This window comes from Theropithecus gelada, chromosome 7b (assembly GCF_003255815.1).
Source record: "Theropithecus gelada isolate Dixy chromosome 7b, Tgel_1.0, whole genome shotgun sequence".
NCBI classification, from domain to species: domain Eukaryota; kingdom Metazoa; phylum Chordata; class Mammalia; order Primates; family Cercopithecidae; genus Theropithecus; species Theropithecus gelada.
In genome coordinates this window covers 51,327,283-51,349,762 of record NC_037675.1, presented here as the reverse complement: position 1 = coordinate 51,349,762, position 22,480 = coordinate 51,327,283, and the positions used below count along the sequence as shown (strand labels likewise).

The 22,480-nt window shown below is 45.7% G+C and overlaps 1 pseudogene across 1 annotated transcript; it reads left to right on the top strand.

Moving 5' to 3' along the window:
- The first annotated feature begins 373 nt into the window (after positions 1–373).
- LOC112629313 lies at positions 374–2,914 on the top strand (annotated as a pseudogene). The gene has a single exon (XR_003120573.1). The product of XR_003120573.1 is annotated as an uncharacterized LOC112629313 (transcript).
- The last annotated feature ends 19,566 nt before the right edge of the window (positions 2,915–22,480 follow it).

Below are 22,480 nucleotides of genomic sequence, written 5' to 3'. Positions count from 1 at the left end.
CCCAAAGTACTAGGGTTACAGGCCTGAGCCGGGGCTCCTGGCCTAATTAAGAGTTAAGAATGTTTGGACTCTATTTTTTAGTAAAAAGTAAGTCAAAGTTACCTTCCCCTAGATAGCCAAATGACTCTCAAATGGGCTTGTTAGACATTGCTTTAATTTAATATTGAAAGAACTTTTTGCTTCCCCTCCTCCTAGTTTTAATAATTCTTAACAGAGGGAAATAGCAACAAAATTTTTGCTGTAGTGGGTATTAAAGAAGGGAAAACAGACATGAATGCTAGAGTCAAAATGCTCAAGGAGCGGAGGCACCAGGGTTATCCACCTGGTTTGGCGGCACACCAGCGGGTGACCTGGAATCTGATTTCACTGGAGCTCGGTGTCCTCATCTATAAAATGAGCTATTGAACTACACACTTGGCAGGACTTTGCCCTAAAGATCATTTTCAAAATAAAATATATATATATATGCCACTTCCCTTTTCCCACATTAACCCTGAGAGACAAAGAGGAAGCGGGAAGCCAGCACATGGAAGCAATTTATTGCAGACGTTCCTGGGTTGGGAGAGGAGCCTTCTGACTGCTGCAGAGACCTTTACCCGAGGTGCGGAGAACTGCTGCGGGGCTCGGCGCGCACCGGGTTCCGGGCTGTTCACGGGCGGCGCTGCCTCTGCGCGCGCAGGACGGGAGTCGCCGGAGGACCGGTGGTGGATTCCCTCCCCGCATCCCTCCTCTGCGTCCAAAGTCAAATTGCTCTTTTCTCCGCCCACGCGGGCGTGGCGGCTGATATCCGGCCGCTGGGCGTCCCCGCGCCCCCGGGGGCCCCGCCCTGCCGCTATCTCCGCAGCCCACCCCGCGGCGCCTCCCTGCAGAGCTGCTCCCCCGCCCAAACCGCCGCGGCGCGACGCCGAGCCAGCCCCGCGAAGCTGCACCCACCCCTGAGGACCAGCCCCTCGAAGGCAGGGCCAGCACCTCCCCGGGCTGCTGCAGCCGTGAGCCACCCCTGTTTTGTGAAACACACACTCTGCCGTTTCAGGCCGCACTTGCCCGTTGCCATGGGCGTTTTCTGTGTTGACACAAGCAGGGACTCGGAATCCCTTGACTTTGAGTTGCAGATCGTGGGTGTTGGCGTCTACGCTGCGTTACCAGGAAGGATGGAAGGGGCTTTAGCCTCCATCCTCACTTTCCTTCTCAAAGAGTTGGCTGAGCACCCAGAGTTTTCTCTTTGGCTTGTCTCAGGTCCCCTTTCCCTGAGAGGTGAAAAGTTTTTCAGAAAGGTGAGCGCTTTCTCTTTATTCCTAGGGGCCACTTCACACACTCCTTTTTCACCTCCAGAATAGATGGAACCGTGGAACCATGGAACCCTGCCCACTGGTTGTGTCTGTCATCTCCTACTGGGACCAGAGCCACAAAAGACCTAACTCTCTCCAGCGTGCAGGCATCCCAACTAGAAGAAGCAAGGAGGCAGAGACCAAGAGGACATCAAGAGGCGTTTGAACCCACAGAGAGGGCCTGGAACACAATGCTGAGCGTGGGCCCAACCACTGCTTCTCAGTGGGGTGGGAGAGTGGCGTGGGGAGAGTTGTGGGCATTTAGGGCAGGACAGTGCCCCGCCCCTGGCTTGGGACCGGGCTGCATTGCATCATCACTGTAACCACTGGCCGCCCCCGCCCTCACAACCCCTGTGTGTGAAATGCAAGTAGCACCTCCCCGTCGTTGTGACAACCCAAAATGCCACCTCCTATGCCCAAGCACTCTCTAATGAGGTGTTTCCTTAGGTTGAAAACCACTGTTAGATCATTTGCTAATATATATCTCAAAAGATCAATTAGTTCCTTAAGATATAAGTAGGTGTTATATGAAAAGAGTAGCATGCTAATATCAGTATCATGCTGAGTTTGGGAAATGGTGGGTTAAAAAGTGGAGCAGGATTTACTTACAGGACTTCTCAGAACCTTTAATATGTATAAATATATGTTTTGAATCACCAAGAGAGAGATGGACTATGCGGATCCCCAAATTTAATTGGCCCCGGAATTCTTTCTTTGTAGGACCCTTTTAGGTGCAGCCTATCTTAGATACCCCTGAACTACATTCTGTCGTCCAGGGCACTCTCTGGGGACTTCTGTATCCTCCCCAGTGTGAAGTGCAGGAGTGAGCAGTCAAAAGGCCCTTATGTTTTTACTGAATTGAAACACCTAGAATGTGTGAAGATACCAGGAAGGAGGCCAGAGCTTCAAGAAACCGCTGCAAAGATGATCTCACAAAGAAATCATTGTGGCAGGGCCCCTGGCGCACTCAAGGTGATGTGACGTGCCCTGCTCCTGAGAGCACGCAGCCCTGCTGGCGCCTTGGGCTTGCATGGCTCAGGGAAAGGAAAATAGCCCGGGTGTTTGGAAGAGAAGTATGTGTGGATGGAATTACTCAAATGCTGATGGATGGATTGGGTCTCCTGTCCTGCTGGCCTGGCAGCCTCTGTGTGGAAGGCTTTGCCCAGGAGATGGGTCACAGCAGCTCTGGTGAGATGCTGGAAACATAAGCCCAGGCAGATATAATGGCAGTGAGTCACAGTAAACCAACAACCATCAGGTGCTCAGGAGGGAAGCTGAAACCAGGGGACTCACTGTGCTGAGCTAAGCGAGGAGCAGGACTCTCCTGTTGTGCAAAACACAAAGAGCAGAGTGTTCAAGTCCAAGGATCAGGTTCCTCCAAATGGAAGCCCAAGCTGTGCACACTGAGCTCCAGGGCTGGCGATACAATCACCTGCCTCTGCCTATGCAGGAGGGTACCACCCAAACATACCCATTTCTCCTGGGGCATGGGCAGGGGCCAGGGGAGACAGGGCCCTACCACTTCCTGTGTAAAACTGAGTGAGCAGCCCAGCGCCCATCAGGGTCGAAGCACCTCACCTGCACCCCCCAGCCTTGTAATTTGGGCTCTGCTCACCACGTGCTCTGTGCTAGTGAAACTGCCCTCTGAGCAGAAATAAACTGTTGGCTCTTAAGTTTTTCCAGATTAACCAGACTGGCCAATGCCTGAGGCTCTGCGTTCAAGATAAAAGTGCCTAAGAAAGGAAAAAAAAGTGCAAGTAGGCAGTCCCCACTTCTCCAGGGCTGGCGGGCTCTGAGGATCCTGCCTTAGCCTGCTGAGCAGCCCAGAGTGGCTTTAAGAAAAAAAAAAAAAAGAGCCTGAACAAGTTTTTTTTGCACATGGGTCACAGTCAAGCTTTTTAAACTTGGATGACAGTAAACCTATGACTAACTGGATAATTAAAGCCACAAGTCTGGAGGCCTGGGCAGGGCTCTGCTCTGGAATCTCCGGTGGCCTGTTCTATAGGCCAGCGTCCGTTGTCCTCCCCATAGCACAAATGCTTTTGTGAGTTGGAAACCCTCTGTGGTGACCTCTCTGTCTTCTCAAGGTCAGTTCTCCACTTGTCCATGGCTTCATGCCCCCACCCTGCATCCCTGTCCACTGCATGGAAGGAGGAAATCTAACCCACCAGCCACAGTGCAGCCCACGCTCCCCACCCTGCCCCGACAGGAACATGACAGAAGGTTTCCAACTAAAACCAAAGTTACTCAGCAAAGCTTCCTGCCAGGCAGCCATGCTGGAGGGCGCAGCGTGCCTCTCTCTGCTCTATCTGTTTTATGAAACTTCTCTGCTGCAAGCACTTGAGAGCCTCCCGGCTTCCTGGGGAGAGTGGACTGAACTTCAAAGCAGACACCGCTGCAGCTAAGAAGCCTCTGGGTTGCTTCAAAGACTGTCTCTTCCCAGTCTGAAGCTTCTGGTGAATGTTTCTCCCTCATTTCTGAAACAACAGATAGAGCTGCTGAAGTTTACAACATCCCCCACGGCATTTCTGTGTTTCTGCCTTTAATCTAGGGCCCAAGTGACCACCCACAAGAATGCCCTGAACCCTGACTGCCTCAGGATGCATCCTGCAGTTTACATTCCCATGGTGCCTCCGCCTCCACTCCAGCCGCCTCTCTGGCCACCCCTGCCCCCTCCCTTCTCTCCATCATGCCAAAAAGTGCCCTCGTCCTCTGATGGTGGACGAGGGGATTCGGTTAGGAGTCAGGATGGTCTATGTGATTTTTGTACAGTATTCCAGAATAGGTGTGTGGTTGCTTTAAAAATAAAAAGAAATGTGTCTTCCAAATCTTTGAAGCCCTTTGATTACAGGAAGCTGTGGACCGTGTTTAGCCTGTGGCTCTGTGTGCCCCTTGGCTGCTGCTGCTTACTCCTGACTGTGAGGTTGCTAACATAAGAAGCAAGAGTAATTTGGATTTGCGCTTCTTGGTAAAAACCCCTTTCCATTAACCTGTAAAACTCTAGAGGGCAGGGGATCTCTCACATTGAATCTTGTGGTCTTGTGAAAATACCTGGAAAATAGTAGGCATTCTCCAATGATTGTTGGATTCATGTCATTGCTTAAAAAAATAACAAAAACAAAAACAAAGTCACTCTCTCAGCTCAGAATGGTGTATTTGCAAGTGTTTAGGTCAAACATGTGTTGAGAAATTGCACATACACCGTGTACATCTCATGTCATCAGGAACTTACGTTACCAGACCTCTTGTTTCGCCCACTATCTTGTCATCTGTATTGAGCAGACTAATACCTAGCAAACCAGATAAGCCTTCAGGAGGTCTGTAGACTGAGAAGGGCATTTGAGATAAAGAAATCCCACAGAGTTCTAAAACCAAAATGAAAAGTATAAAGATGATTGTCCTGTGAAGTGGCCCCAAGCCTCAGACCCATCACCATCTGCCTCTGGCCTCACTTGGGGGCCAATGAAGATGCTCAGCACAGAACCTCTTATCTGTGGTTGTGACTTCCTGGCTGGCCAGACCTGAAGGAGGTGGAGGAAGAAGTGCTGTGGTGAGTCCTGTGACTCAGAGGAAAGCAGCCAGGACATGATGCCCAGCACAACCACCTGGGGTGGCTGCAGGGAGGTGGCCTAGGGACAGATGAAGCTGCAGTGGCGACCACCTCCCCTGCAGAAGGAGCTTTCTTGTCCCTCCTCATCCAAACACACTCCAACTTAAAAAATCATTATGCATAACTCCGAAAGCAGCTCTATGCTGTACCTGTGTGTGTCCTACCAGATTTCTTTGTTCCTGGGGGAAAACAGCAATAAACATCACATTCCTTTGCTGCTGCTTAAAGTTAAGAAAAGTTGCAGTCAAACCATCTATTAACAGATAAATTTAAGAACGGTGTGAGTTCCTGCCAGCTGCTGCTGATGGGTTTTCCAGAAGGGAATGATATGCCGGCAAGGCAGTGATTAAGTGTGATGACAACTACCAATTTAGTGAAGGGTCAGTGGTTTTCTTGTATATTTATTTATTTTCATTTATTTTATTTTATTTCATTTCATTTTATTTTTGAGACAGAGTCTTGCTCTGTCACCCAGGCTAGAGTGCAGTGGCATGATCTCAGCTCACTGCAACCTCTGCTTCCCGGGTTCAAGTGATTCTTCTGTCTCAGCCTCCTAAGTAGCTGCGATAACAGGCACGTGCTACCACGCCCAGCTAGTTTTTTGCATTTTTAGTAGAGATGGGGTTTCACTGTGTTAGCCAGGATAGTCTCGATCTCCTGACCTCGTGATCCACCCGCCTTGGCCTCCCAAAATGCTGGGATTACAGGCATGAACCACCACACCTAGCCATTATTTATTTATTTTTGAATATTGAAACCCTCTGATTACTTACTTGAAATAATACCAAATAGTAGCATTATGGTAACAGCAAGAATTCAACCACTTCCTGGCAAGTAATAAGTGTACTTCATTTTATTCTAATTTTCTCAAGTTTAGAAGTTACTTAGAAGTAAACTCTAAGTTCGGTCCACCCAGGTCTAAGGAAATCTTCCTTAGTGTCTTAGTTTGCTAATCCCAAGACGGTCTCTGGGAACACTCTGAGCAATGAGACCAAGGCCCTGCCCCCCAGGCCATCTGCTGTCACCAAGCCAGGGCACCCGGCCTAGAGGGCTACATGTGGGTCGTAATGAGCCATCTGGCTGCCTGGCAGAAGGCATCCACGGGCAGGTGTCTGAGACACTACTGACATTACCACCGACCTTTGCCAAGAAGCAGGTTTGGTTTTATCCAGAATGGCCCAGCGTGGTGGTGAGAATGCATCTTCCTGGTCCAGGACACTTTCAGGAACCAGACTGAAAATTCTCACCCTCAACATTGAATTTTTGCCTTAGCAGTAGGGTCTACACTTTCTCTGGGTTGTTCTGGGACTTCATTCTGACCATTTTCCTCCCCATCTGGAACAAAGCAGGTCTCTACATACCTTCATATCCTTCCATGTGTCCTGACCAGTCACAGGGGCAGTGTCAAGGCGTGGCTCCTGGAGGTTTTCTTTGTTTATTGGGGTTCTTCGGAGAAACAGAACTAGTAGGAGGTGTGTGTGTGTGTGTGTGTGTGTGTGGTGTGTATGTAAATAAAAGGAAATTTATTATGAGGAATTGGCTTCTGGGGTCATAGAGGTCGAGAAGTCCTGTGATCTGCCATCTGCCAGCTGGAGACCCAGGAAAACTAGTGATATTATAATACAACCCAAGTTGGAAAGCCTGGGAACCAGGAGAGCGGATGGATGAGATCTCAGTGGAGGACTGGAGTTCAGTGCTGCGATCATGGCTCACCACATAAAATGTCCCAGGTCAAGCAGTGAGGCCAGAAAAAAGGGGTAAATTCCTCCTTCCTCTACCTTTTGTTTTATTTAGGCCCTCAAAGGATTGGGTGATGCCCACTCACATTGGGGAAGGCAAGCAACCTGACTGTGTCCACCCATACAAACGCTGATTCCATCTGGAAACATCCTCCAAGACACACCCAGAAACAAGGTGTTACCTGGGCACCTCAGGCCAGTCAGGTTGACACATACAATTAACCATCACAACTTTGTTTTTAAAATAGAAGTGCAATTTAGGCTGGGCTTAGTGTTCACACCTATAATCCCAGCACTTTGGGAGGCTGAAGCAGGCGGATCACCTGAGCTCAGGGGTTCAAGATGAGCTTGGCCAACGTGGTGAAAACCCGTCTCTACTAAAAATACAAAAATTAGCCAGGTGTGGAGGTGCAGGCCTATAGTCCCAGCTAGTCAGGAGGCTGAGGCAGGATAATTGATTGAACCCAGGAGACAGAGGTTGCAGTGAGCCGAGATTGCGCCACTGAACTCCAGCCTGGGTGATAGAGTGAGACTCTGTCTCACCAAAAAAAAAAAAGTGCAATTTAAATCAAAACAGTTTAATATACAACAAATATCGATGTAGCTTTACATAAAGTCCTTTAGCCATTCCTTGCTCCCAAACAAAATGCCACTCACAAGAGTTTCCTATATAGAAATTCTATTGTCACGACTCATCTGCTGTGACACGTGTCACAAATAGTTTCTGGTATAGTATCAGAGTACATACATTATTTACCTTTGGCCTGGCAGGCACAGTGGCTCATGCCTGTAATCTCAGCACTTTGGGAGGCTAAGGAGGGTGGATCGTCTGAACCCAGGAGTTCAAGAGCAGCATGGGCAACATAGTAAAACCCTGTCTCTACAAAAAATACAAAAATTAACTGGACATGGTGGCTCATGCCAATAGTCCCACCTGCTCTGGAGGCTGAGGTGAGAAGATCCCTTGAACCCGGGAGGTAGAGACTAGGGTGAGCCATGATCGCACCACTTCGCTCCAGCCTGGGCAACACAGTAAGACCATGTCTCAAAAAAATTATTTACCTTTAAAAACTAAATTATAGCTCAAAGTGATTGGTGTTACAGGGTACCTCTCTGTTACTTGGGTTTAAATTTGTTTCTAGAATGGGAAAGGAGACAGTGTGAGAGCTTGTAGCTTGGCTACACTCCTGAGGAGAGCCAGGGAGAGTGCTCTGCTGGCACCATCCGAGCCCGCTGTCATCAGGGCTTATTGGGAGCAGTGGACAGACAGAGGGAGAAGGAAGGTGAGGACTGCTGATCCATGGTGCTGTAGTAGGCTGTTACACAGCGGCAGAGAAAGTGGATTCCTAAGGCTTTAGAGAGCCAGAGCCTTCCTTCTCCCTCCAACAACGGACGTCACCAAGTATAATTTATCCTAAATCCACCAAGTGGATTGAGGCTCTTAAGATATAAGGACCTCCTTTGGGTTCTTCCTATTTGGGGGCAGAATATTAGAGCACACCCAGACCAGTCCTGCGGCCAGGACTCTACCCAGACTATAGCCTGAAGGTTCAATTTGCTTGGTCTAAGGAATTTTTTTTTTATGTTTTTGTTTTTTAAAAATAGAGTTGGGGTTTTGCTATGTTGCCCAGCCTGGTCTTGAACTCCTGGTCTCAAGTGATCCTCTCATCTCAGCCTCCCAGTATTGGGATTACAGGCATGAGCCACCATGCCCGGCCTAAGGAATTGTAAAAATTAAGTGCCATCATTTTAAAATTAGGAAAATTCAGGTAAAATTGAGATTCCTGATTTCTTCCAAGAATCACAAGTTTCACCGTGTTTGGCAACACTAGACTGTGTTCCTACACAACAGCAGCGGGTAAGAGCACACGGTGAGTGAGCACACAGCACCCCCTCCTCTGCTCACTGCACCCCAACACTCACCCATGCAGCCCCACCCCACTTGCTTGGAGTGTCCTGCAGGCGAGGGGCCACTGTGTCACTCCCACCACAGAGCCCCACTCTCCTGTTCTCTCTGCGACTCAGAGGACGTCTAGACCCGTGTTTCCTGGACAGAAATCAGCCCTGGGAGCCACAGTTTATTCCTTCCTTCGCCCCTACACAAACGCAAAAGCCTCCTCCCCATTTACTAAGCCAAAGAATGTCAGGATTGAATGTTTTGAAAGAAGAGTTAAAGACAGCTTTAGCCCTGGCATTCCACAGCTCCTTATTAACACAGAGACTTTTCATAATTCTGAGACAGCTGGAGACACGTTTTTGTGAATTCAAAACTCCTGTGAAGGACGCTGGCCTCAAGAGTGCGGGGGAGGCTGGTCAGGATTCCTAATGTGCTCTTGGACTCAGGGCAGGTGCAGCTGGTGTTCTAGACCACAGCACAATGGCAAGAAGGCCTGAGACCCTCTGGAGCAAGTCAGGGTCCAGGCACCACTGGCCCCAGGTGAGCCCAAGATGCAGGCTTCAGTGTCAAATTAGCCGAGAAACAGACAGGACCCAGGGCCTGAGCACACAGACAGCCCCACGCACGTGGGATCACACACTGATTCGCTCATGGGAGCTGACTGTGAGGGCTGACATTGCCTTTGGACTGAATTGTATGGGATGTGCTAAAAGAGGCTTTGGAGTCAGAAAATGTTAGAGCCCAGCAAGGCACTCTAGAAAGCATCTGTTCCAGGGTCCCCAACAGTGACTGCTCTTGAGAATCTTCTAAACACTTCCAAAGTACAGATTCCGGCCAGGCGTGGTGGCTCACACCTGTAATCCCAGCTACTTGGGAGGCTGAGGTGGGAGAATCGCTTGAACCTGGGAGGCGGAGGTTGCAGTGAGCCGAGATTGTGCCACTGCACTCCAGCCTGGGTGACAGAGTGAGACTCTGTGTCAAAAAACAAACAAAAAACAAAATATAGATTCCTAGGTTCCAGCTACCCCTGCCCCAACACACACACACATATGCACATATGCACACACATGGATTCTCATGAGCATCCAGGTTTGGGAACCACTGATATAGTCCAAACCTTTCCATTCGGTTTCTCAAGTACAGTACTAGGTTCAGTGACATTTCCAAGGCCACATCGCTGGTTTCGTGGGACTGGGATTACAGTACAAGTTTCTTGACTACAACCCAGGGCTTTTTCTACAACACGCTATCTGTCTCCTGGATGTATCATAAAGGAGGCTGCTGATGTACCCCAGAAATTTCTGGATGTGGAGAGAGGGTAAGAAGCATAGTCTTTGTGCTTGTAAACCAAGGTAATTTTCCCCAATATTGGCCTCAGTCTCAAGTCTCTCTGGGCAAGAGATTCTGCCTCTAGCTCTACAATTACTGCAGTTTCCCTTGTTTTTTGAGAGGAGATGAAAAGTACTGTACATGTGTGTGGAGACTTCTCTGTGCCTCAGTTTACCTCTAAAATGGAGAGAGTGGCCAACACCCTTCTACCTTCTTCCTTGGGGCTCTGCAGATTGACCACAAAGAGATTGACCACACAGATTGATTGACCTGTGAAACCCCAAGGCAGGAAAAGAAACTTTCTGTGCCCACACAGGTGTTCTTTTTTTTTTTTTTTTTTTGAGACGGAGTCTCGCTCTTTTGCCCAGGCTGGAGTGCAGTGGCGCTGTCTTGGCTCACTGCAAGCTCTGCCTCTCGGGTTGACGCCATTCTCCTGCCTCAGCCTCTTGAGTAGCTGGGACTACAGGCGCCCACCAACACAGCCAGCTAATTTTTTGTATTTTTAGTAGAGACGGGGTTTCACTGTGTTAACCAGGATGGTCTCGATCTCCTGACCTCGTGATCCACCTGCCTTGGCCTCCCAAAGTGCTGGGATTACAGGCGTGAGCCACCGCGCCCGGCCACAGAGGTATTCTTAAAGTCAGGGTTGCTCTTGGCACACATATCAATAATCCTGATGTCTAGGTACCGTTGCAGATCCTTTGGCTCCCCTCTACCCATTCCAGGAAAGACTGCCTGTCTTCTCCTAGTTTCTTGAGGGCTGATGAAATATTTCCTGAATGTGATCTCAGATGGAATCCCAGTTTTGAGGGACCAAACAAGATTTTTCTTTTTTTTTTTTTTCCTTTTTTTTTTTTTTTTTTTTTTTGAGATGGAGTCTGGCTCTGTCGCCTAGGCTGGAATGCAGTGGCGCGATCTCGGCTCACTGCAAGCTCCGCCTCCCGGGTTCACGCCATTCTCCTGCCTCAGCCTCCCCAGTACCTGGGACTACAGGCGACTGCCATCACGCCTGGCTAATTTTTCTATTTTTAGTAGAGATGGGTTTTCACCGTGTTAGCCAGGACGGTCTCGATCTCCTGACCTTGTGATTTGCCCACTTTGGCCTCCCAAAGTGCTGGGATTACAGGCGTGAGCCACCGTGCCCGGCCAAGATTTTTAAAAAATTAAATACTACTATTAAATAGCTGGTATTGAGTTATTGCTAAGTGCCAGGCATTATGCGAAACACTTTACATGCATTATGGCATTTAATCCTCACCACAACCCTAGTGAAATAAATATCAATATAATTAAAAGTATAAATATAAGTGAAGTGTTATAATAGTCTCATTTTACAGATGTGGAAAATGAGGCTCAGAAAAGTTAACGTGCCCAAGATCACACAGCTGCTAAATGACAGAGCCACGATTCAACCCACATAGTCATCTCTAGAAGCAAAGTTCCAGTAAAGGGATTGATGACTGGTCACCGTCGTCACGAACCTGACCTTTCCTGCAGCACTGCCTGGTACTTTCCCAGTACAGTGTTCTGCCCTGACACAGCCAAGGCCAAGGGCAGTGTAGGCACAGCAGCCATGACTCTCTGCTGGGAGGTTAACAGCTCCATCAGTTCAGGGACTGCCTGACCCAGCCTGACCAAATTAGAGCAAGTAATGGGTGTGACATAATTTGACATGTACATTGTTAATTGAACCCAGTGGGAGATGATTTTAAATAGAGGCGAATACCACGCTGTGAACTATTTGGGTTATGAAGCTCTTATTCTCTTACGCTTGCAGGAGAAAGAATTGTGCCATGAAAAATGGAAAACTCCCGAGAAGCTGTTCCAGCGTCAGGAGAGCAGCAGACAAGCTGGACTGGGGAAGATTCTTCCTGGAAGTTTCGGAGATGTCACTCTCATTTCCTAGCATCTGACCCCCAAATCCTCTCAAAGCCCAAATCAAGAACCACAGACTCTAGTCATCTTTCCCCCAGAGACTTCCTAACTGGGGGACCGGAAACCCCAATTACAAAGCCTGCCCTGGTAAGACGGCAAAACAGGCACCGCTTCAAGTCCCCAAATGCAGCCCTCACAGCAGTCTCCCTTTCTGAGGTTCAGAGAACCAAGAGCCCACCCCAGGTCCTCGCTGAGGGACTCATGCAGGTGCAGTCTCTCTGGGCGTCACCCTATGCCCAACTCCTAGGCCTCTTCCCTCCTCACGATCAAAACTTACCTGTCCTATTTCCCATGCCCTCTTACTTGCTTCCTGACCTTCACGAAGAGTACGAGTGCCGGATGTGCTAGTGCCACCGATCCTAATGGCTTATGATGTGTTTATCCTCTCAGGCAAGACCTGCAGAGTGTGCGACACATACCAGCACCCAAGAAATGTCTACCGAGGAATTAATGAATGAGGTAAGTTGAATGAGTGAAGCAAAGGTTTTTCAGGAAATCCCGCGCCTTACCGCAAACCAGTAAGCCTAATACTGGGTTTCAGGCTACTGAAAATGACATTTGAGAGCAATAGACCTTTTGGGAGCAATTTGCCTTTTAAAAAATTAAAGTCCTTTAAATAACATTACCTGGTGAGGATGACCAGGAAAAACATAGGGCATAGGGCGGGCTCCCCACAGGCATTTTTCTTCTTTTCTTTCCTAGCAGGGTCCCATACTTCCCAGCCATGCTGTTGGCAGGGATTCACATAGTCACAATTCTCTGGGTAGACCTTGGGACATTTAAGCCAACCAGTGACCCCCATCATCCTAGCCCCAGAGATTGGCTTAGGGATAGTGACCCAAAGCAGGCCAATGCAAGGTGACTTTGCCAGGGGCTTCTGGGAAAGAAGTTTCCTTTCTCTGAGGAAACGTGAATGAGAACATCCATAACGCAGGTGGTGTCTGGCAGCCATCTTGTGATCATCTGGCAAGACAGCCCAAGAATAAAGCCGCCACCATGGTAGACTAAGAAGACACAGAGAGACACTGGGTCTTCATTGACTCGACCAGCTGCACATGAGGCCTTACCTGAAGCCCACGTGACCTCTGCACTTCTCACTTACATGACAGAATAAAGCTCTTTTTTGTTTAGACCAAATAAGCACATAATGCAATTACATAATCCCTTGATTCCTTTTTATGACTGAGCTCAGAGACTGTATTTTGTCATTTTAAATCACCTTTATCTTACAGTTTATTTAACTGAAACAAATAAACCAAAACACGCCAGTTTTTCACTCCTCTGTCAAAGCCTTTCCAAGATTCCTAAGCTTGTGATGTCCTGGGTGAATGAAGAAGTAAGAGAGTTTTCAACAAAATAGAAGCTTATTTCTCTCTCATATAAAAGAAGGCTGGAGTCTGGCTGGTATGGGAGCTACAGCGTCATCAAAGTTCTATCTTTTCGTCCTGCCATCCTTAGTATACGGTTTTCATCTTCAAGATCATGTCATAAGCTATGAGGATGCAAAGGTATAAGAATGACATATGAACTTTGAGGACTCGGTGTGGGGGAAGGTGAGAGGGGGTGAGGGATAAGAGACTACATATCGGGTACAGTGTACACTGCTCCGTTGACAGGTGCACTAAAATCTCAGAAATCACCACTAAAGAACCTATCCATGTAATCAAAAACCACCTATACCCCAAAAACTATTGAAATAAAACTAAAAATTAATTAAAAAAAAAAACAAAACAAAACAGATAACTTCATGGTCCAATGTGGCAGCTAGAGCTCCAATCATCACGTTAATCTCCTTGTTCCAGAAAGGCATGGGAGGAAAGGAGAAGGAGAAAAAGGAGTGTGTCAGTAGTCTATACCTCTTTAGGAGTCCACAGAAGACTACACAACAACTTCTGCTTATGTCTCACTGGCCTTCAGGCTGCAAATGTGGCTTCCAAGTGTAGTCTTTCAGCTGAGCATACTGCCACCCAGATTAAAATCTGGGTTATGGGACTAAGGAAAAAGAGGAGACTGGATACTGGATAGGCAACTAGCAGCCTCTGCCCCACCCTGCTTAACAAACTGGTCCAGCTTCTGTGTTCAGATCTGATGCTTGGTGCCTGTGTCTCCAAGGAGACCCCATGATTCAAGCTGCAATTACTCTCTCCACAGGCCCTTAACAAGGAAAGCCGGATTTTTTCCCTCCTGAGGATCCTTTGACCAGCATCTTCGGATTTTTTTCAGTTAGAAGTATTCACTAAGAGCCTGTTGTTTTGTTTTGTTTGTTTGTTTTTGTTTTTATGTTTTTTTAATGACCACATCAGTCTTTCATTAGCATCTTTGCTTTGATTTATCTTATTGCATAGTTGAATTTCTTCTCTGCCATATTCCAGCCAGACCCCATTCATACTCACCCATCTTCGTTCACAAGTCTTTCCCTAAAACTATGTTTTGTGCAACATGGGCCCACTCTTCCATAGTTAGTTTCTCACTTCCCTCTGGCATTAACTTTCTCAATCTGGTGGATAAGGCACTTGTGGCCCAGGGTAACAAGAACTGTGGTTGGTTGGCAACAGCAGCTGAGTGGGGCTGGTCTTCTCTGAATCATGAAGGACAGGGAATTATTTTGCCTGGAGACAGGTGACTGGGTGAGGCTAGGGTGATGATTTCTTTTTCAGCTCTCTCAAGGCCTTCTGGCCCCTTATTGTACATTTCAGGCCCCATAGAGAGTGCTGCAAGCCTCTGTTAGTAATTCACAGGCACAAACCAGGCAAAATCAAACAATAGTAATGAAGCAAAATATTGTTTCACTAGAGGCAAAACATCTGCTCCTCCCCACCTCACTTGCACAAAAGCAGAAAAAAAAATTAAATCAATGTCGAAGAATGCTAACAAAACATGTTACCTCGAATCTTCACATAAAGAATACCTTTTAGAAATATCTAGTTGTTTCATTTACTTGAATGCTCCCATCTTTATAAACTGAAAGCTATTATAAATCATAATTTTACATTCTATTATGCATTTTCAAATGGAAACATCCTTAGGCAAATGTGAACAATTATCTCCAAATGTTATTTTTTTTTGAGTTATAATCTTCAGAGGAACAACTAAATTATACTTTAAATCACCGGTTTAAAACTAAACCTCGCCAGGCACAGGGGCTCATGCCTGTAATCACAGCATTTTGGGAGGCCAAGGCAGGCAGATCACTTGAGGTCAGGAGTTCAAGGCCAGCCTGGCCAACATGGCGAAATGCTGTCTCTACTAAACATACAAAAAATTAGCCCGGTGTGGTGGCACACACCTGTAATCCCAGCTAATCAGGAGGCTGAGGTAGGAGAATCACTTGAACCCAGGAGGTGGAGGTAGCAGTGAGCCGAAATCACACCACTGCACTTCAGCCTGGGTGACAGAGCAAGACTCCATCTCAAATAAACAAATAAATAAAACATAAAATTATGAGACCTGATATCATGGGCTTAACCAAGAGGACTTGCCATTGGATTTTTAAAGTTTTTAAAAATTGATATAATCATCCCTTTTATTAGAGATATTCATATATTTTTAAACCAAATTATTGTGATAATGCACATTTTAGGGTCACAGGCATTCATTATCTTAATGGCCTAATGATAAATGGTGCAAAGGTTTGAGACCTGAGAGACCTTGACTGTATTGAGAGGGCAGGTGAAGAAATTCCAAAGGGAGGTATTAGCGTATTTCCTCTCTGCTTTTCAATCTCCAACAACAGACAGTAACATCATAGTTCTGAACATTCTCCATATATTATTTGGATTAAACAGAGCCTTATTTTCCAGGGAAAACAGGCAGCATGAATTTTAAAAGGTGCATTTTGCTGATAAGCCAATCTGTACCCAAACGTCACACCACATTCACTCTGATAAGATCCTTCAAGAAACTAGGAATGACTCCATTCCCCTGGAAAGCACAGTCACAAGCATCCAAAGCCATTGGGAGAACTGGATGGATACCAAGGGATGTCTCTTTTTGGAGCTGGAGAGGATGTACTGAGGAGCGCAGACCCTAAAGCAGACAGGATCTATCTCAGAAAGGTCATTTGAAAGAGAACTTACAGAGGAATGGCATCCTCCTTTGTCTTTGGGTAGACCAGCCAGGTCTCTGGCAGCCCTACTGCCTGGGCTCCTTTCCAGGGCTGAAGCACCCCTACGAGCAGTTGAACAGCATGACTCTGGCAGCGAAGAAACCCTTGATGGGCCTCTGAGGCTGGGGAGCCTGACTAGTACCTCACTGATGAGAAATTGCACTGTCCTTGGAGACATTGTCCTTGTTGTCGCCTTAAGAGCTTTCCTTTGTTTTTTCCCTCCCAGTATACCACAGTTTGATTTTCTCCCTGCTTTCCACAATAGCATTCTGCACAGAGGATCGTGAGCCACAAAGCTAGGGGGACCATGTGTAACAACTTATACAAAGAGCATGGTCCTGTAAAACTAGCTGGGTGATGTTGGGCAAGTCACTTAACTTCTCTGTGTCTCTGTTGTCACAATTGGAAAATGGAGATTATAACAGCACTCACCTCCCGGAACTGATGAGTAAATACTGCCTAGCTGATAGAGCTGCATAAAAGTTAGCTATGACTACAAGGACAGGTGAGCAGTTTCTTCTACTGTACTTTCTCCTTGGATTTACATTTCACTAAAACACACATTTGCCTCTCCAAACACAGGACCAAGATCCTAAAAATGAATTGTCTCACTTGGAATTCTTTAATTGGTCTTGGAATTCTTTAATTCTGTCCATAGTTCTTGAGATATCAAAATCTGTGGCCTGGTGTGGTGGCTCATGCCTGTAATCCCAGAACTTTGGGAGGCCTAGGTGGGCAGATCACTTGAGGTCAGGAATTCTGAGACCAGCCTGGCCAACTTGGTGAAACCCTGTCTCTACTAAAAATAGAAAAATTAACCGGGCATGGTGGCACACACCTGTAATCCCAGTTACTCAGAAGGCTGTGGCAGTAGAATTACTTGAACCTGGGAGATGGAGGTTGCAGTGAGCCGGGATTGTGCCACTGCACTGCAGCCTGAGCAACAGAGCGAGATTCCGTCTCAAAAAAAAAAAAAAAGGTGTGTGTGTGTGTGTGTGTGTGTGTAGATTCTTTTAGTCACACAAAGTCTATGCTGATTTGGTTAAATGTTAATCTAATGGTGAAGGGCTAAATAGCATTTGTTAACTATTAGCACACTGGCTTCAGGAACATGTGGATAAAATGTAACTACGTTATCTCGGTTCAAATTCCTTTTTTGTGACCGATTGTTGTCTCAATAAACTTTTGCCGAGTTTTTGTTTGTTTTTTTCTTGGTTACAGCAGAGAGTAAAATAAGTACATCCAGACTTTCTCATATGGAGATAAATTGATGCCAAATTAGGTCTGTAGAGGCCTCATTTTGGCTTCTCTGGTCACTGTGCAGACGCATTTTCATGCACATTGAAGACAGTCCATTAGTTCTTGGCAAGGAGAATTAAGTTTTCAAAGCTGCTGTCTCTAACAAGCCTCCCCTTTCTTATGCACAAAACCTCACTGAAGGTGAGAGGCTCTTCTCCATTTATGGAGAAGAGGGGCAAGCTCCATCTGCAGTTGCCCCACTGTAGCCCTGACAATCATCATTCCCAGGAGGCCTCTGGACTCTGATTTGGATCAATCATTAAGTTCCAGCATACAACCCAGATTAAAATCTCTCCTTCCCAGGAGGAAAGCATTTTTAACCTCAAAATTATATAGTGAGGCCTTCAAAAAGTAATTTGCAAACTTCTTTGCCTCTGGAGAGGATACATCCATTCTCATCTGAAATTTTCCCTCAGTGCCTTCTGTGTTGCATTGACTGAGCTTCTGAGCTCTCGCGATGCAGCTGAAAAGGAAACAAAGAAGTTTTGCTCCTATCTGTTTCAGTGAAAATGTAAGCCAGAATGTTGTGGGTTGAGTCAGATTCTCAATGGGATCTTTAGATGGTGGGGTTCCTGGGAGGAAAATTCTGCAGATTTATTCTGGAGTACCTAGCCAGGACTCCTTGACCTCAGTGTGCTCTCTGAGCAGAGCCTCCTTTACGTGGAGAGGTGAACATTGTAGTGAAGGGTGTTGAAGTGCTAAGGATCAATATTCACTAGCAACCAGGATTTTGGAACATGGTTACCATGGTAACATTGTCAGCCCCAAATGACTGTCATGAGGTGAAAAAAAATTCTCTTAAAATAAATGAAACCAGAAAAAGTATATTTATAAACCTCTTACCAAACACCTATCTGTTCACAAAGTAGAACATGTTCTTTAAGCTATACATACTCAAAGACTGGGGGAAATTCATGACACAGAATTTTTCTTGAATTAAGAGAATTGTTAACAATTTTTCACCCCCAAAATATGGTCTGTAAAAATAACTGATATGAATTTTTTAAAAAATGAAAATAGTTCTAAGGAATTATGGGCTTGTACACTTAGATATTATGCAGCCATGACATTAAAATTCTGCACTAAACTGCCAATTGCTTATTTGAAATTGGTAAAACAATACTTGATTAGGACTAAAAGCTCACATTTTCTTATGTCTAAGTTGTACAGATTATTTCTATAAGGCTCAGTAAATAAGGTGCCATAATATTCATTGTACCATGAGAAAAAGATGTTGGCCACACATTAGACAAAAACCCTTGGGAAAGGTTTTTGCCTTGCTCTCGCGAAACTCCATCCTTTGCTTGTCCCTCCTTACTAAGAGAACCACAGTTTTATTTAGAGCAGCAATGTGCCCAAGCAAAAATACTCCATTTCATAACCTCCCTTGCAGTGAGAGGTGGCCATATGCTATAGTCCCAGCCAGTAATACATAGACAGAAATCTCTGAGAAGGATATTGTTGGGAGACATTTCTCCATGTTCTCACACATTTCTGTATTTGTTTTGTTTTTGCGACAGAGTCTCACTTTGTCACCCAGGTTGGAGTGCAGTAGTGCAATCTCAGCTCACTGCAAGCTCCACCTCCCGAGTTCACGCCATTCTCCTGCCTCAGCCTCCGGAGTAGCTGAGACTACAGGCGCATGCCACCACACCGGGCTAATTTTTTGTATTTTTAGTAGAGACGGGGTTTCACCGTGTTAGCCAGGATGGTGTCGATCTTCTGACCTCGTGATCCACCCACCTCGGCCTCCCAAAGTGCTGGAATTACAGGCCTGAGCCACTGCGCCTGGCCACATTTCTGTATATCTTGCAAGCAGACACACTGGCTGCCTTTTATTTGATCATATTTTCCAAGGATGTTGGTATAGCATGTATGCTTGGAAAATAGAGAAGCTGTTTCTCCAGAGAAAAGGGGAGCTTGCTTAGAACCTTAGAAAACATAGATAATGTTTCCCTCCGGAGCAAAGGGCAGGCCTGCCTACTGCCCATTATATAAAATTTGGGGTCCCTAAGCTCAGGGTTCCACTCCTATATAAAGAACTCACTGCATGTGCTGGCATTCGCGTGGGACTTTCTGTATTGCCCCTGGGGGACTTGAGGACACTGCTACTATGCTGATGCTTATACTGCCTGCTGTGTTGTGCATAATAAAGTTCATTGTGTCTGACCCCAGAGTCTCATGTCTTTTGCCCGCATCCGTGAAATCATAACAGGCTAACTTAGTTATAAGTAGGATAAAATCTCAGACCCTAGGCCAGGCGCAGTGGCTCAAGCCTGTAATCCCAGCTCTTTGGGAGGCTGAGGCAGGCGGATCACGAGGTCAGGAGATCAAGATCATCCTGGCCAACATAGTGAAACCCCGTCTCTACTAAAAATACAAAAATTTGCTGGGTGTGGTGGCGCATGCCTGTAATCCCAGCTATTCGGGAGGCTGAGTCATGAAAATCGCTTGAACCCAGGGGGCAGAGGTTGCAGTGAGCCAAGATCGTGCCACTGCACTCCAGCCTGGCGACAGAGCAAGACTCCATATCAAACCAACAAACAACAAAAAAAAAACAACTCAGACCCAGGCCAGGCGCAGTGGCTCACGCCTGTAATCCTAGCACTTGGGGAGGCCAAGGCAGGGATCACTTGAGCTCAGGAGTTTGAGACCAGCCTGGGCAACATGAGGAAACCCCATCTCTACAAAAAAAATAACAAAAAAGGGAGGAGGGGCTTTTTATAGCAATGCAAACAGTCGAATTAAAATAAAAAAGTCTCAGATCCTTCATAGTTCTTGACAGGATATTCTTCCAAATTAAAAAAAAGTAAAGGCCAGGTGTGGTGACTCACTCCTGTAATCCCAGTACTTGAGGAGACTGAGGTGGGAGGATGGCTTCAGCCTAGGAGTTCAAGACCTATGTGGGCAACATAGTGAGACCCTATCTCCACAACATATTTAAAAATGAGTCAGGCATGGTGGCATGCTCCTGTAGTTCCAGCTACTCAGGAGGCTGAAGTGGGAGGCTCACTTGAGCCTGGGAGGTTGAGGCGGCAATGAGACATGATACCACCACTGCACTCCAGCATGAATGACAGAGACTCTGTCTGAAAAAAAAAAAAAAAAAAAAAAAAAAAAGGTAAGGCAGGAGAAAGCCTTCGCTGCTTTGCCCTTCTCCTTCCTTCCTGCCTCAAAGTGCGGCAACCATTGTGGAACCATGAGGCGACAGCATGAGGACAAAGGCCTGCCTGCCTGCTAAGAAGGGCAGAGCAAAAGGAAACAGTACCTGGGTTCCTGATAGAGAGTTACTGTACCAGCCCTGAATTGCACAATTTCAGGATTCTTGTCATAGGATATAAATGAACCCCTACTTGTTTAAATCAATGTTAATTTTTTTTTCCCCAATCAAATGCATCCCTAGAGTGTGTATCAAATGGTATCATAGTAACTACATAATAGTAATTGTGTTAAACGTATACAACTTAGGTCTAATATATTGCTACCTTCCTTTCTTTTTGATCCTGATTTTACCTGTGTATTAACATTGCTATATGTATGCCTTGTAAGCTAATTCACATCCTTTTGGGAAAAATGTGGTGGGGGGTAAAAATCAATTCAATAAGTATAATTTAATCTTGAGCAAAATTTATCTGAGAATTCTTCAAAGTTAACCCTTAGGATGTTCGTAAAAAAGGCAATAAGAATAGGACTATCCCATTTCTGGAAACTTCTACCACATGCCATGAGGCTTGTTTAGTCACCAGTGTGTGTCCAGTACCCAGAACAATGACTGGCTCATAGTTGGCCCTCAAGTATTTGTTGACCAAGTGTTCACAAAAAGTCTCTCTTTTCAAATGTGTTGGTTGCATTCAAAGAAAGGTAACATTTAACAGAAAATATTTCAATACATCAGGCCTGTCACTTGACTATAATAATTGTCTTAAGACAAGACCACAGCTCAACCTCAAGGAAATAACTTCTCTTCTCATTTTTGTTCTGTTAACTGGAAAATACTACATAACTTAATAATGAAATTAAAAGGGACCAGGTGCGGTGGCTCACGCCTGTAACCCCAGCACTTTGGGAGACCGAAGCAGGTGGATCACTTGAGGTCAGGAATTCGAGACAAGCCTGGCCAACATGGTGAAACCCTATCTCTACTAAATGTACAAAAAATTAGCCGGGCATAGTGGCACACGCCTGTAATCCCAGCAACATGGGAGACTAAGGCAGGAGAATCGCTTGAACCCAGGAGGCAGAGATTGTAGTGAGCCAAGATCATGCCACTGTACTCCAGTCTGGGTGACAGAGTGAGACTCTGTCTCAAAAAAAAAAGAAAAGAAAAGAAATTAAAAGAACTGACTCATCTCCAGAGGCTGTTTCAATAGGATAACAGAAGTAATGACAATTGTCATCACAGATTAAAATTTTTTGAATGTCTTATACACCATTTTTAGAACATTGGATAAACTGTAACATATATCTAGAAGAAAAATTAATACATAAAATGAGAATATAAGAGGTCAGTTTAGATCTTCACATCAAAAATAAGATAAACAAGAAGATAGTGTGCAAAATAAGATAAATTATAAACATCCTTAGTATATCTTCAGTACATGTTGATTCCTAGTTTTTGTTGAAAAACCTAAGCTATGTGAATTACCTGTAATATGTGTCCTTGGTATGATTTCTGCTTACAAGTCTATCAAAACCACAATGAGATATCATTTCCCATCCAGTAGGATGTCTGTTATTTTTTTTTTTTTTTTTTAAGAAAAATAGCAAGTGTGAGTGAGGATGTGGAAGTATTGGAATACTTGTGCATTGATGGTGGGAATGTGAAATGGTGCAGACGCTGTGGAAAACAGCCTGTGGCTTCTCAGAACATAAACATAAAGTTACCATATGATTCAGCAATTCCACTCCTAAATGTATACTCAAAAGAATTGAAAACAGGGACTCAAGCAGATACTGGTACATGGGTGTTCATAGCAGAATTATTCCCAATAGCCAAAGATGGAAACAATTTACCCACCAACAGATGAGTGGACACACAAAATGTAGCATGTACATACAGCGGGATATGATTCAACCATAAAGAGGAATAAATTCTGATACATGCTACAACATAAATGAACCTTGAAAACGTCATGCTGAATGAAATAAGTGTGGTACTTGGATACTAAATAGGTCTGGAAAAAAAAAAAAAAAAAAAGCCCAGGTGCGGTGGCTCACGCCTGTAATCCCAACACTTCA